Source organism: Pinus tabuliformis, chromosome X, assembly GCF_031772625.1.
Source record: "Pinus tabuliformis cultivar Carrire ecotype Pingquan chromosome X, CPIR1, whole genome shotgun sequence".
Classification (NCBI taxonomy): domain Eukaryota; kingdom Viridiplantae; phylum Streptophyta; class Pinopsida; order Pinales; family Pinaceae; genus Pinus; species Pinus tabuliformis.
In genome coordinates, this window is record NC_142308.1 from 369394104 (window position 1) to 369408870 (window position 14767).

Consider the following 14767-nt stretch of genomic DNA (forward strand, 5'->3'; position numbering starts at 1 on the left):
GAGAATTGCAAAACTTCCCTCACACATGCCCAAAATAGACCATCAAGAGTAGTGTTCTTCACTTGTTCAAAACCTTGCTTGTCAACAGCAGTTGGAGCCCTGTCCTTTAATACCTGCCAGTGTTGACTTGATACCATGCTATCCGATGACTCTCTTACCTTCAAAAGACGCCTGAAGTTGAGGTAATAACTAGCAAATCTAGTCTTTGCAATCTTCAACAACTCCATACTTGAGTGGCTGTGAAAAAGCCCATGGGTATTGCTATGATTGGTAATAAATTTTATCATTCTCTTGCCTCGTATAAATCACCAATCCATTTGTATTAAGGGTGTTTGTTCTTAATAATATCATGCATCAAAAGGTTCATTGTGTGAACAAAACACCCAGACCAAAATATGTTGGGTATCTATCCTCAAGAATTGCTCCTGTTGCCTTACAATTAGAAGCATTATTAGTGATGACTTGGATGACATTGTATGGGCCAATACGTTCAATTGTTTGAAGTAATGGTTCTGCAATGTTTATGGTGGTCTTGAACTTTTTCGAGTAATCATGTCCTGAAAGGAAGATTGCACCACAATTCTAGCTCTATCATACCCAAGGCTCTTGTATCCTTTGGGGGCATCACTAATGGTAGAAACCATTTCATGCCAATAAGGTGAGCGAAGAACATTGAATGGTATTCCACATGCATAGAGAAACCATAATTTTTTTGAATCCACATCATTCCTACACACTTCGTCAAGGAAATCTGATATGGTTCTACGCCTTAAAGGGATGTTTGTTCATATGCCTCCATATCCACTGCCACAGGAGGATGTTGATGGAGTTCTTTGTCTATGTGATTGTGGGCTATCATATTCAAAGTCACCCTTTGATCTTTTAGATTTATATTGGGCTTCCTCCTCTTCCCTTATGTATTTGGCTCTTTGTTGTGTTGTCACATTTACACAAGTTTTGATTCCTACTTGTTTACCTCCATCCCATGGCATTTTCCCACAAAGGTGCTTTCTAGCATGGGTGTATGAACTTGTGTAAGTGTTTTTGCAATTGAGGCATGTAAATTTAGTGGTTCCACCCCCTTTCCCTGCTTCAGGCCTAGAAACATATTTCCACATTGGGTTTAGTTTGCTTTTGTTTTTGTGCCCTCATCATCTCCACTCTTCTCTTCCTCCTCACCAAGGTACTCCTCCTCTCCAAGGTTTTCAAATCCACCACTACCCACTTCTTCATCCTCTTCATCATGATCAACCCTCCTCCTTCTACTCTCCAACACCATAATAACAAAAAAAGGAACCAACATCAAGAGAATTCCAAGCCAAATAACTGTGATGTTTGAAGTTTTGAACTTTGGTGGAGTTATAGCTTCTTGCTTGCAATAGAATGGGAATGGGAAAGAGAGAAGAGAACATTTTCATTTAACAATGAACATATAAAAAATACAAATGCTAGATTAGAGCAAAGATCCTAACTCTTTAGCCTTTAATCCAAAGCTCCAATCTCCCTTGCAAGCTCCTTAAGCTCCCAAGCAATCCTATAAATCTTTCTCTCAATCTTCCTCCTCAACTCAAGCTCCAATTCCACAAGCCCTCTCTTGCTCTCTCTCTTAATGCAAATGGTGAATAATGGGAGGGGAGGAGGGCCTTTTATTTTTTTGGCCCTTCCTTCCCCTCCCTTTCCTGCAGTGCGGCTCGCGAAATTCACACACAGAGAGCGAATTTTTTAAGGCAGGAGTGATCGCTCCTGCCTTAAAAAATTTCGATTTGGGAGCGAACGAGAGCGGTCAGGGAGCGAATGCCCCTTGACCGCTCCCAAAAAACCAGGGATCAATTTTTTTGCAGTTAGCACGCTCTCGAGATTTGCTCCCTACCTGCTCTCGAGCAGAGTGGGTTTGAAGGGGGGTGCTCCCCCATAACCATGCATGCAGTTTTAAATTGAGCTAGGAGATGATGGTTAGTACTGCCAGTTTTTCAAAGGGAGTTAGGTAATCCTCTTCATCTTATAGATGTCCCTTATGTTCCAGGAATTGAGGCAAAATATTGTTCTAGTAGCTACCCTCGAGGACAAGGGATGTGATATCATCTTCAACGAGGTAAGGTGTACCTCCAAAACTTAGCTTCTAGATGTAAGAAACAGATAGGTGTGACGATGAATAATCTCTACAAGTTGCAGGTAGAAATAGGTTCAGCCTTGAGAAAAAAGGTAGGGAGTGCTTAGAGTAGAGAAGTGGTGGTTGAGTGAGATTAGGATAGAGTTCCCAAGATGGATATTGACCCAGTATCTCAGTTTCAGTCTAAGCTAGTTGGTAGTTGGGCTGACCAGCAGGATGATGACAATGACCATAGGTCAAAGACTTCCAATATAGGGAGAGTTCGAGCTAAGTGGGAAGAGGATTTGGTTAAGGGAGGTTAGAAAGAGTTGAGTCTCCCAGCATCAAGAAGCAGACACAAAGGTACATAGGGTACATGGCATTGATGACTAAAGAGGTGGACTTGCAGAGCATGGTGGGAAAGAACAAGTCTTTAAAGTAGGTTCCGTAGAAGAAAGCAGAGAAGTCTTCTAGTTCAGAGGGATCAACTGCAGTAACAGAGAACATGGTAGTGTTGGAGACAGATCCAGGTGGACAAGGTTCTTCTAGGAACACCTTCCTCGCTAAGAGGGAGTGTTGAAAATAGTAGCGAGAAAGTGATTCCTTGATTTGTGCCTTAATTCAAGGAGTCAAATTCAAGTTCCTTCTTGTGCATGCTCAAGTTCCTAAAAATTAGGAGATTCCCTATAAATTAGGACGAGTTCCTAAAATTTAGGAATGTCCCTAAAAATTAGGATGAGTTAGGTTGCAATTAATTGATGTGTTGAAATTGAAAGTCAAGTTTTTGATTTTCTAGTGTGAGTTGATTGAGGAAAAACACTAGTGATTGATTTTCAAGTGGTAGGATGAGTTGCATGAATAGTTAACTCATGCTAACTCAATCATTCACAAAAGCAAACTCCTTAATTAGAAACTCACTAATTTTAACCATTCGAATTGCCTTTAAAAGGAGGAATGAAGGCACAAGTTTAATCATTATTTTGGTGAGCATGAGTTTGTGCGTGGAGCTTGTGAGAATAAATTTTAATTTAGATTGCTCATATTAGCATATCAAAATTTCGTGGATTTTCTAGACTTGGTCTTGAGAAGATAGATCCAGATTTTGTGAGAATAATCATCAATGAAAAATACATAATATAAACATCCACCCAAAGTTTTGTCAGTCATGGGCCCACAAACATCAAAATTTATAAGATCCAATATTCCATTGGATCTACTATCATTGCTAGTGCATCTTCCTTTAACATTTTTCCCAAGAGCACATCCTTCGCATACTCCATCATGATTAGTGTTAAGTTCAGTTACACCCTTAATAAAATCTTTCAATCTTCCCAAAGCCTTGTAGTGGATATGTGCATTCCTTCTATGCCGAACTTCACTAAGTTCTGTAGTGTTGTGGAAGAGAGCTTGGAATGAATGACCAAGGAGACATTATAGTCCTCTAATTCTTACCCTAATAACTTTAGCAGATTCAAAGATGAATTTTTCTTCCATACAAAGACTTGTCCATCAATAAAAGCAACTCTATACCCTTTGTCTTCAAGAGAAGATATGGACAACAAATTCTTCTTTAAACCAAGAACATATAAAATATTGTTAATGGATACATTACCTCCGAATTCCAATTGAAAAGATGACACACCAATGCCCTTGACTTCATATTTTCCATTGTCTCCAAGCTCGACCTTTCGAGAGAACTTTTTTTCAAGTAATTCAGATAAATAATCACGATTTCCAGTCATGTGCCTAGAGGCACCGTTGGCAACAAGCCAAAATTCATGATTTTCAATAGAACTTGTAAGAGCACAAATAAATGAGTGTTCATATTCAGATTCACTTCTTCTATGCCTCCTCTTTGAAGATGGTTCATCTAGATCAGCAAAAAATGCATGATGTATTTTACTTCTTTTATGATCATCATCCCTTTCATAGTCATCTCTTTGATTCCTTCAAGGACATTGAGTTTGATAATGACCATAAGCTTGACAACAAAAACATTGAATATTTGACAAATCTCTTTTATCTCTTTTATCTCTTCTATCTCTTCCATCTAGAGAGGGAGGATGAGGTTTTCTATGAGAGGAAGAATCCTTTCTTGAAGTAGATTTTGTTAAAATTTGAGTACCAGAGGACAAGTGGTTCCCTAAGGCTTTGATCTTTGGCCTAGGGAAAAGTGTTCAAATTTATTTGTACTTTTCTCCTAAAGTGACTTTATAAGTGGTAAAGTCAATTTCATTTAAAAGTGACTTTATAAGTGGTAATGTTACATTCTAATTTAAAGGTGACTTTATTAAAGTCAATGAAGAATTAGAAAGTGAAAAAGTGACTATGGAAATAAAAGGCTAAGTGGGATTTAAGTGGGAGAGTTAAAAAAATTGAAAGTGAGAATTAAATGCACATTTATTCTCATCCCTAGATCTAAATGAATCTCAACCATTAGATCTTATACAGTAAAAGGAGAAGAGAAGAGGAAAAAGATAATTCATTATTTCATGAGCATTTGAGAGAAAGAGAAGAGAGAGCAAAGAAAAAATTTCTGAGCAGTGAGGAAGTAAAGGAGAGCAGCAAGAATACATTTTAGCGAATTTGGGCAGCAACATTTATTAGCATGCATCCCAAGGCAAAATTGTACAGCAGAAGAAAGGTACAAATATCGAGGAAGAGGGACATCTGCAAGGGCACAAATTTCGAGGTAGTCGTACTATTGAAATTCATATGATCTGTACAATCTGTACAAGTTATGGGCAAGTTTTTTGAGGTAGGCCGTACATCATTTTAATGTTGTTTTATTGCTGAAAAAATTTCTGTTTTGGCTATTTGCTGATTGGCATGATTTTCGAGGTGGAGTTCAAGAAAGGAAATTGAGATAAGTTGTAATTTGTGATTGCTCAAATTTTTACTGTGTATTTTAGTTTCTCTGTAAAAGAATTTTTAGAAATAAAGAAGAGCTCTTCAACTCGTTTTCCCCAAGAGTTGTAGGGGGTTTTTCTAGGGTCACATTGACCAAAACTCACTGTGTTATTTTTAGTGTGTGGCTGTCATAATTTTGTGGTGTTTTATTTATGCAATTTCAGCAGTTGTGAAATCTCTAAATTTGTGTTTTCAAAAAATATTGTCATTTTCAAATTTTAGAATTTTTATCTTGCTTCGATTTAAAACTAAATGCATGGAGTGATAAGGAAAACTGATAACCAGAGTGGGGGTTGAAATTTCTTCATGGTATCAGAGCTTGGTTGGTTGAAAAGTGTAGTTTTGGACAACAAAGTGAAAATTAAAACAAGCTGATTTTTACACAAAAAACAGAAACCTTTACCACAAATTTGAAATTTTCAGTTTGTAGGACAATGAAACATGTCATTGGGTTTGAGAGTGGAAGACAGGTTGGATGGGCAAAAAAACTACAATGCATGGAAGGAAAGAATCTAGAGCATCTTTGAGGAAGCAAAAGTATGGGGCATTATGGTAAATACCACACAGTTCCCAATAGTAGTTCCTACTGACCCTGTACAGTTGACAGAGTCTAATGAAAAGAATGCTAAGGCAAAAAGATTGGTTTAGGAAGGAATCAAAGATCATGTCATTCCTCATGTGAGAGGAAAGACTTATAAACATGAGATGTGGACAACCTTGACCAGTGTTTACCAGAGCTCAAATGAAAACAGAAAAAAGGTCTTAAAGGAGAAATTGAAGGCCATTAAAATGGCTAAGACTAACAGTGTTACAACATACCTCACAAAGATCACTTTAGTGAGAGATGAGTTGGCAACCAAACACGTGGAGGAGGATGACAATGTGGCATTGTTAGCAAGAGGCAAGAAGGGTAGAGCAAAGAAGCAAGCTTCCAACAGTGGATGCAAAGGCAAAGGTGAAGGGAAGCAACAGAACAAGGAGAAGGACTATTCCAAAGTCAAATGTTGGAATTGTCAAAAGTTGGGACACTATGCTGTTGTGTGTCTAGAGAAGAAGAATAAGAAAGGGAAAGACAAACCCATGGCAGCTTCTGCAGAGATAGAGAGCTTCTTAGAGAGCTTTGATAAGGAGTTTGGGTTCATAGCTTGTGAGGTCACTAGTGCAGGATCACTTGCCATACAGTTTCAGAGGGAGTGTGCATTCCTCGCTACTAGTAGAGCATCTTCTAGCATTTGATATGTTGACAATGGCGCTTCCTGCCACATGACAGGAGTCAGAGAGTACCTCTCAGAGCTTTTAGAGGGTGATATTGATATGGAGGTAGTACTTGGTGATGACAGCATTGTTAGAGCAGTCGGTGTGGGAACATTGACATTTGATAGGGGACCAAACCTCCTTTGAAAGTGTTAGATGTTCTATATGTGCCTGGAGCGAAGAAGAACCTGATATCCATCTCAACACTTGAGGACAAAGGGTATGATGTGTTGTTCAAGAGAGGGCAGGTGCTTATATATCCTAGGGGAACTCCAACTTCTTCAGCTAGAGAGATTGGTGTGCGCCATGACAAGGTGTACAAGTTCTCATTCCAGCCCCTGATGGCACTAAGTAGCAACACCTGAGACAGGACTGACAACAGATCTAGCAGTTTAGAGTTGTGTGAGGTTTGGCACCACAGGATGGGGCACATGTATCATGGTGCCTTGAGTACATTGCAGGAGATCACCACTGGGGTGCCAAATTTCAGTTCTGATCACCTTGATGTATGCAGAGGATGTGCTATGGGGAAGTTTTCCAAATCCCCTTTTCCCAGTAGTGACAGCAGAGCGACCGGGATCCTTGACTTGATTCATACCGATGTGAGTGGTCAGATGTCCCATGTCTCCTTTAGTGGCTATGAGTACTATGTTTTATTCATTGATGACCACTCCAGGAAGACCTGGATTTATTTCTTGAAGACAGGTCTTCAAGCAGTTTCAAGAGTTCAAAGCTTTTGTGGAGACCCAGATAGGTAGGAAGATTAAGGTCCTTAGGTCGGACAATGGAGGGGAGTATACCCTTGGTGAGTTTGTTGATTTTTGTGTTGAGGCAGGCATTAAAAGGGAGTTCACAATTCCTTACTACCCCTATAAAAATAGGGTTGCAGAGAGGAAGAACAGATCCATTGTAGGGCTGCCAAAGCCATGCTTCATGATCAAGGGTTACCTTTACTTTTGTGGGTAGAGGCCTGCAACACTGCCGTGTACTTGCAGAATAGGAGTCCACATTGTGCCTTGGGGAATGTGACTCTGGAGGAGGGTTTTTCTTGGAAGAAGCCTGATGTTGGGCACTTTTGTATCTTTGGGTGCCTTATATATTTCTATGTCCCCAAGGAGAACAGGACCAAGCTAGAGCCCACTGCAGACAAGGGCATCTTTGTGGGTTATAGCGAGACCTCGAAATCTTATCGGATTTATATTCCTATGCAGAGGAAAGTGGTTGTCAGGCGGGATGTGAAGTTCGAGGAGGAGAGAGCTTTCAGGAGGTCACGAGAGTTAGAGTATCCAGAGTCACCAGACCCTCAGGAGCAACTGAGTTAGTCACAGGGATCTAGTGGTCAAGGATCAGGAGGTACATCGATTACAGTGTCCAGTCCATCAGTGAGCGGTGGCTCTCAAAGTCAGGTGGGTGGTTCTTTGGGCAGCATGCAGGGCAGTCTGTAGAGCAGTTCATAGGGTAGTCCACTAATGGACAGTTCACACGGTACTTCAACATCTACAGGCACAAATTCAGGCATGAGGTCAGTTGGCAGGCCTTCAGGAGTTCAGGCTTCTGATGGTGATGAGGATTCCTTCAATCTAGTGGGAGAAGTATGCTCAAGGAAGAGGAAGCTCAAGTGGCTTCAAGATACCTTGCGCTAGGCCACATCAGTTGCTGGGCCAAAGAGACAGGTTAGAGAGAGTAAACCACCTGAGTGGTTCTGTAGTTACATGGCATTGGTAACAAGCATTGTTGACTCTGAGCCTTCTAGTTATGAGGAGGCAGCCTACTAGCAGGTCTCGAGAGAGGCCATGATGGAGGAGTATTATTCTATTATGAAGAACGATGTTTGGAAGGTAGTGTCAAGGCCTGAAGGTAAATCAATTGTTACTTCAAGATGGCTCTATAAGATAAAGCATGTTGCAGATGGTAGCATCAAGAAATTCAAAGCTTGATTTGTGGCGAGAGGGTTCTCACAAGTAGAGGGAGTTGACTATGAGGAGACCTTTGCTCCCGTAGCTCAGTATACATCTATTCGCACCATTATATCGATTGCGGCAGAGATGGGTTGGAAGATCCACCAGATGGATGTGAAGACCACATTTCTCAATGGCTTCATTCAGGAGGAGGTTTATATTGAGCAGCCGCAGGGCTTTGAGGTGCATGGGAAGGAGTCCCATGTATGCAGATTGAAAAAGGCACTCTATGGCCTGAAGCAAGCTCCCAGAGCTTGGTGCTCAAGGATTGATACATACTTGCAGCAGTTGGGTTTCACAAAGAGTGAGGTTGATTTGAACCTATACTTCATTGTGGTGGGTGAGGAGCCTCTCATTCTGGTGTTGTATGTTGATGACTTGATCATCATTGCTGGAGAAAGACTCATTAAGGGTTGCAAGAGAGATCTTGCTTCAGAGTTTGAGATGAAGGATATCGGCTTGATGCATTATTTTCTGGGATTGGAGGAGGGGCATTTCTTCCTGGGACAAGGGAAGTACATTGTGGATATTCTTAGCAGATTCACATCGAGGACTGCAAACCCATGTCTACACCTATGATCACTAACTGGAAGAGGCTTCATGCTTCTGATTCCGAGTTGGTGGATCCTACTCTATACAGACAGTTGATTGGTTGTTTGATGTATTTGGTCAACACTCGACCATATATATGTTTTGCAGTTAACACTATGAGTCAGTTCATGTGTGAGCTCATGAGAGTGCACTGGGTGGTTGCAAAACACATTCTTCGTTACTAGTAGGGGAATGCAGATTTTGGTCTGGGTTATAGATAGGGTGATGGAGTGAGACTAGCAGGGTACCCAGATTCAGATTGTTCAGGTTGTGCTTCAGATAGGAAGAGTACTTCAGGGTGCTGTTTTGGGTTGGGTTCGATAGTTGTGTCATGGATCAGCTGGAAACAACAGTTAGTTGCATTGAGCTTAGCTGAGACAGAGTATATGGCTGCTAGTTTGGCTAGTTGTGAGGCCATATGGCTTCGCAAGATGTTGTTTGGTCTATTTGGTCAGGCATTGAGACCTTTAGTAATTTACTATGATAATCAGAGTTGCATAGAATCCAGTTTTTCATGACAGGTCAAAGAATATTGAGATCAAGTATCACTTCAGTAGAGACTATGTCCAAAAGGGAGCTGTCACGCTTGAGTACATTTCCACAAATGAGTAGGTAGTGGACATTTTCACCAAAGCATTACCACAGGGCAAGCATGTCTACTTTAGAGACAAGATGGGAGTGGTGAGGAACACTTTCCTCGGTAAGAGAGAGTGTTAAAATTTGTGTACCAGAGGACAAGTGGTTCCCTAAGGCTTTGATCTTTGGCCTAGGGAAAAGTGTCCAAATTTATTTGTACTTTTCTCCTAAAGTGACTTTATAAGTGGTAAAGTCAATTTAATTTAAAAGTGACTTTATAAGTGTTAAAGTTACATTCTAATTTAAAAGTGACTTTATAAGTGGTAAAGTTACATTCTAATTTAAAGGTGACTTTATTAAAGTCAATGAAGAATTGGAAAGTGAAAAAGTGACTATGGAAATAAAATGCTAAGTGGGTCTTTATTTAAGTGGTTGAGTTAAAAAAATAGAAAGTGAGAATTAAATGCACATTTATTCTCATCCCTAGATCTAAATGAATCTCAGCCATTAGATCTTAGGGTAACCCAAGAGGTCATTTAGAGAGTAAAAGGAGAAGAGAAGAGGGAAAATATCATTTATTCTTTCATGAGCATTTGAGAGAAAGAGAAGAGAGAGCAAGGAGAAAATTTTTGAGCAGTGAGGAAGTGAAGGAGAGCAGCAAGAATACATTTCAGCAAATCTGGGCAGCAACATTTATTGGCATGCATCCCAAGGCAAAACTGTACATCAACAGAAAGACACAAATATCGAGGAAGAGGGACAACAATAAGGGGATGAATTTCGAGGTAGTTATACTATTGAAATCCGTATGATCAGTACAACCCGTACAACAAGTTCTGGGAAGGTTTTTCAAGGCAGGCCGTACAACATTTAATGTTGTTTTATTGCTGGAAAATTTTCTATTTTGGCTGTTTGCTGATTGGCATGATTTTCAAGGTGGAGTTCAAGCACGAAAATCGAGATAAGTTGTAATTTGTGGTTGCTGGAATTTTTACTGTATATTTTAGTTTCTCTATAAAAGAATTTTTAGAAATAAAGAAGAGCTCTCAAACTAGTTTTCCCCAAGAGTTGTAGGGGGTTTTTCCAGGGTCACATTGACCAAAACTCATTGTGTTATTTTCTGTGTGTGGCTGTCATAATTTTGCTGTGTTTTACTTCTGCAATTTCAGCAGTCGTGAAATCTCTAAATTTTTGTTTTCAAAAAATATTGTCATTTCTAGATTTTAGAATTTTTATTATGCTTGGATTTAAAACTAAATGCGTGGGGTGATAAGGAAAACTGATAACCAAAGTGGGGATTGAAATTTCTTTAGATTTAGGACCTTGTCTTCTACCAACACTTTTTGGAATTTGATAAAATTTGTTTTCTTCTTTTTGTTTCACTTAACATGAGTTGCAAATGCTTCTACACTTTGATATTCAATGTCTCCTCTAGAATAGAGTCTTGACTCTTCTAGAGTACATGCTGCCCATAACTTATCAGAAGTTGGAGCATTCTCTCTTGCACTAATCCCTGAAGAAAATGAGTCCCAAGATCGAGGGAGACCACCAAAGCAACAACTACCAATTCCTTATCAGACACTTTTTCATCAATGGCTTTGTGCTGGTCTCTAATTTGAGATATTTTGACAAAATATGATGCCAATGCCATTCTTTGTCATCTTGATGTTACGAAGCTGACCACTTAGATTGATGGATTGATTTGCATTATTAATGTTGTATAACCCAATGATGGTATCAGACATAGCCTTAACGGTCTTATGTTCAACAATATAGGGAATCAAATGATCCCTAATAGAATCCAATAGAATGCTTCTTGCCAAAATGTTGTCTTCATGATACTTCTCCTTTCTTGTTTGATTAGATGGTTCAGTGACTTTGCTTGTGACAATTCCTAAGACTTTGTTCCTTTCAAGAATGGTCTCAACCCTAACCTTCCAAGCCTTGTAGTTAGTGGTTCCTTCATTTTTGCTTTCAGTCTTCTTGAATGAAGAATTCATGGTGAAAATGTACGACAAAACCAAAAAAAATTTCAAATGCTCTTCAAGATGTTCTTCAGGGTGATCTTCAAGTGCTTCTGAAGATGATCTCTATGCTCTTTTCCTTCACTAAAGCTTTGTTACCATGTTGAAATTCTAGTGATGCAAAGACTACAATAGTTTTTCACAATTTGATAACTACATCTATAGATATACATAGTTACTTCTTTATCCTTTCATCAAAATTCAACCAATGACTCTTCAACAAGAGTAGTAAATAGAAATCACAGTAGACAATGAACAATAGACAAGAGACACCAGGATTAGGCTCACAGTTAGGGCAAAGCCCATGCAAGGGAAAACCAAAAATTCTTTCATTATGTGAGTGATTTTGTCCATCAATAGTACATAAAAAATGTTTCAACAATTCCAAAATGATTATCAATAAGGTACCTATCTAAGTCTATTCATATAATGAGAGAGATGTAACTTATGTTCAACAAGAAGGTCTAAATAAGAAGGCTGATTTGTAGCCCTGAAGTGACTGTAAAAGAAGGCCAAAGACACCACTATAATTACCAATGAATAGCACAGAGTATATACCCAAATAAAGCTTAGTCAACTTTAGAAATAAGTCAAAACACAGAGCGCATCACCCTACAATTTTTCGGCCGCAAGAGCATCGACAAAACATAGATGGAAACTGATCCCAAGTCACTGTGTCAACAAACCCTTGAAGAAGGTCAAACTACAGTAAAAAAATCCCTTGAAAAACTTCTTCGCACATGTGAGTAAGCTTGTAATAGAAGTTCAAATTCTCTTGTAATTGCAAATCGAATCGTTGAGCTTGATGATGGACGAAATGATGCCAATGATCACTTATTAATAAGCGTCAAATGAGGGCTAATTAGCCCTAGTAGGGCCAACATGATGACCTTTTATGGAGCCAACTTGTAGAGGTGATTGAGCCGACTTGTAGGTGATTTCTTCTCCATGTTTTTTAATGAAAAATGTTGACCATAAGTACGTTATACTTTTAACATAAGGATTCTCCATAATCAATGTATCTTATGTTCCTACCTACTGAGCTTGCCATGCAAGCTATCAGTGAGTAATCTTTCTCAAACTGAGAAGAGAACACATCTACCTTAGCTAATGTAGCCACATGGTCCTTATTGGACCCCTTATTTCGATTAGGACACTTAGTAGCATAGTGCTTGAACTGAGGCATTGGAAGCATTTGATCTTGCTCATATATTTCTTCTTCTTATCACCCTTTTGATTGGAATTGACCTTTCCTTGGCCCTTCTGACCCTTGACTTTGCTACCTTTGCCTTCCAAGGAAAAATTCTCCTCGTTCTCTATCTTTGCTGATCTTCCAGCTCTCGTTCCTCTCTTGGTTTCTTCTTAGACGCAGTCTGACCACAACCTTTCATAGCTGGGAAGATTCTCTTTGCCATTGACTGCATCCTGGAAATTCTACCAAGACTTATGAAGTCTGAGTAGTGCAAGACACACAAGGCCATTGTCTGCCACAATCTCGCCCACTCTAGCTATTAAATTTTCATGAAGCTCTGCAACTACTTAGATGAATGATTGAAAACAAGGCAACTAAATATTGAAACCAAATTTACTTTCACCAAGATACAAAGTTTCTTAACAAGAAGTAGCAGAATAAAACACTAGAGATAAAAACACAATCACACAAATTGACACACTTGTTTACTCAGGAAACTCAACAGGGAAAACTTGCTTCCTTGGTTGTGGTATTTTATTGATTGTTCTTGAGCAATTGGATCTATTACAAAGCAATTTGTCTTTGAGAGAGCATTTTGCTTCTCATAATTCTCAACTGATACAATTGATCTTGGCTTGCCTTGATAACTGCTCCCTATTAACTCTCTAGCACGCAGCTATTCCTCTGCCTCCTCCTTGACTTGCTTTGCAAACCCTACTCTCTTCTCCTTGATCTTTGTGCACTAGAAGCCTCCTAAATCCTTGTGCACTAGGTCCCTATTTCTTAGTGCACATGAGGCCCCTAAATCCTAGCACAAATTTGCTCCTATTTCCTTGCGCATATTTGGCTCCTATCTTGTAGCACAATTCCTCCTTTTATATTGTGCACTTGTGACTTCCTACTCTTTAGGACACAAGCTCTGCACACAATCTCCTAAATACTTGCGCAATTGTGATCTCCTATTCCTTAGGACACAAGCTCTTTGTGCTCTCCACAATCAAGGATAATCTCACAAACCTTGTGAACAAAACCTATGATTTCCAGTGCCTTTGTCCTCCTCTTTATAGACCTAATTCGAGTATGCAAGGGGCCTAGCTCAATTTAGAAACTCAAGTTTTGATTGACGAGTTAATTGAGAGTCTAACCGATTCCCTCTCCAATCCACACTTGGAGTATTAACTCGTTTTTCCTTCAATCAAGATTGAAGACTGACTCGCTCTATTTGAACTTGTAACTGCCACCTTGTTCTGTAGTCAAACTGATGAAGACTCCACTTAATTGAAGCTCCAACTCTATGCATGCCATATTGATGATTATTCCAGTAAACTGGACATCAACTCATTGTAACTAAAGTCTAACTCATGAGCTCGCACTCATACTGAGAGAAAGACAAATCAAGGTGATCACTATTTAAGACACAAGCCAAAAGACCTTTACTCGCTACATTTTCAACACCCCCCCAGCAAGGGAAGGTACTTCTGGAAGAACATCCTCCACTTGGATCCGTCTCCAACACCACCAAGTTATCTGCTACTATAGCTACTCCCTCTGAACTAAAAGACTTTCTGGCTTCTTGCTGAAGACCTGTTCCTTCCAATCATGCTCCTAGGATTTTGATTCTAAGCATCTAATAATGTCATATTAGACTATTTGAGGCTCCTGGAAGCACTTGAAGAATTATTCTGCCTTGCCAGTTGCTCTCTCTCAACAACTGACATTGTTCTTGAATCCAAGGCATTGGTCTTGTACTTCTCCATACTTTCATCAACTCCATGCTTCACCTTGTACACCCTATCTGAGCGTGGTGCTGATTTTCCCTTTGGGTGTGGCACAATCTCCCAGACATCTTTCTTCATGATGGAGGAAGCTTCCTCCACCATGGCATCTTGCCAATATTGTTGAGAGGCTACGTTCTCAAAACAAGAAGACTTTGAGTTTATCAACTCAATCATCAGTGCCATATACCCGATGTACCTTTGTGGCTGCTTACCTTGTCTAAATGTGGTATCGGGAGGTCCAACTCTCTCTTGATCCTCCCTAAGCAACTTGTCTGCCCACCTAGCTTGAACTCTCCTTGTACTGGGAGTCACTGGCTAAGTGGTTGCCTCCACTTGCCCTGATCTCTTCTCCTCATCATCTTGCTGGTCAACCCACTTGTCAACTAGCCGAGACT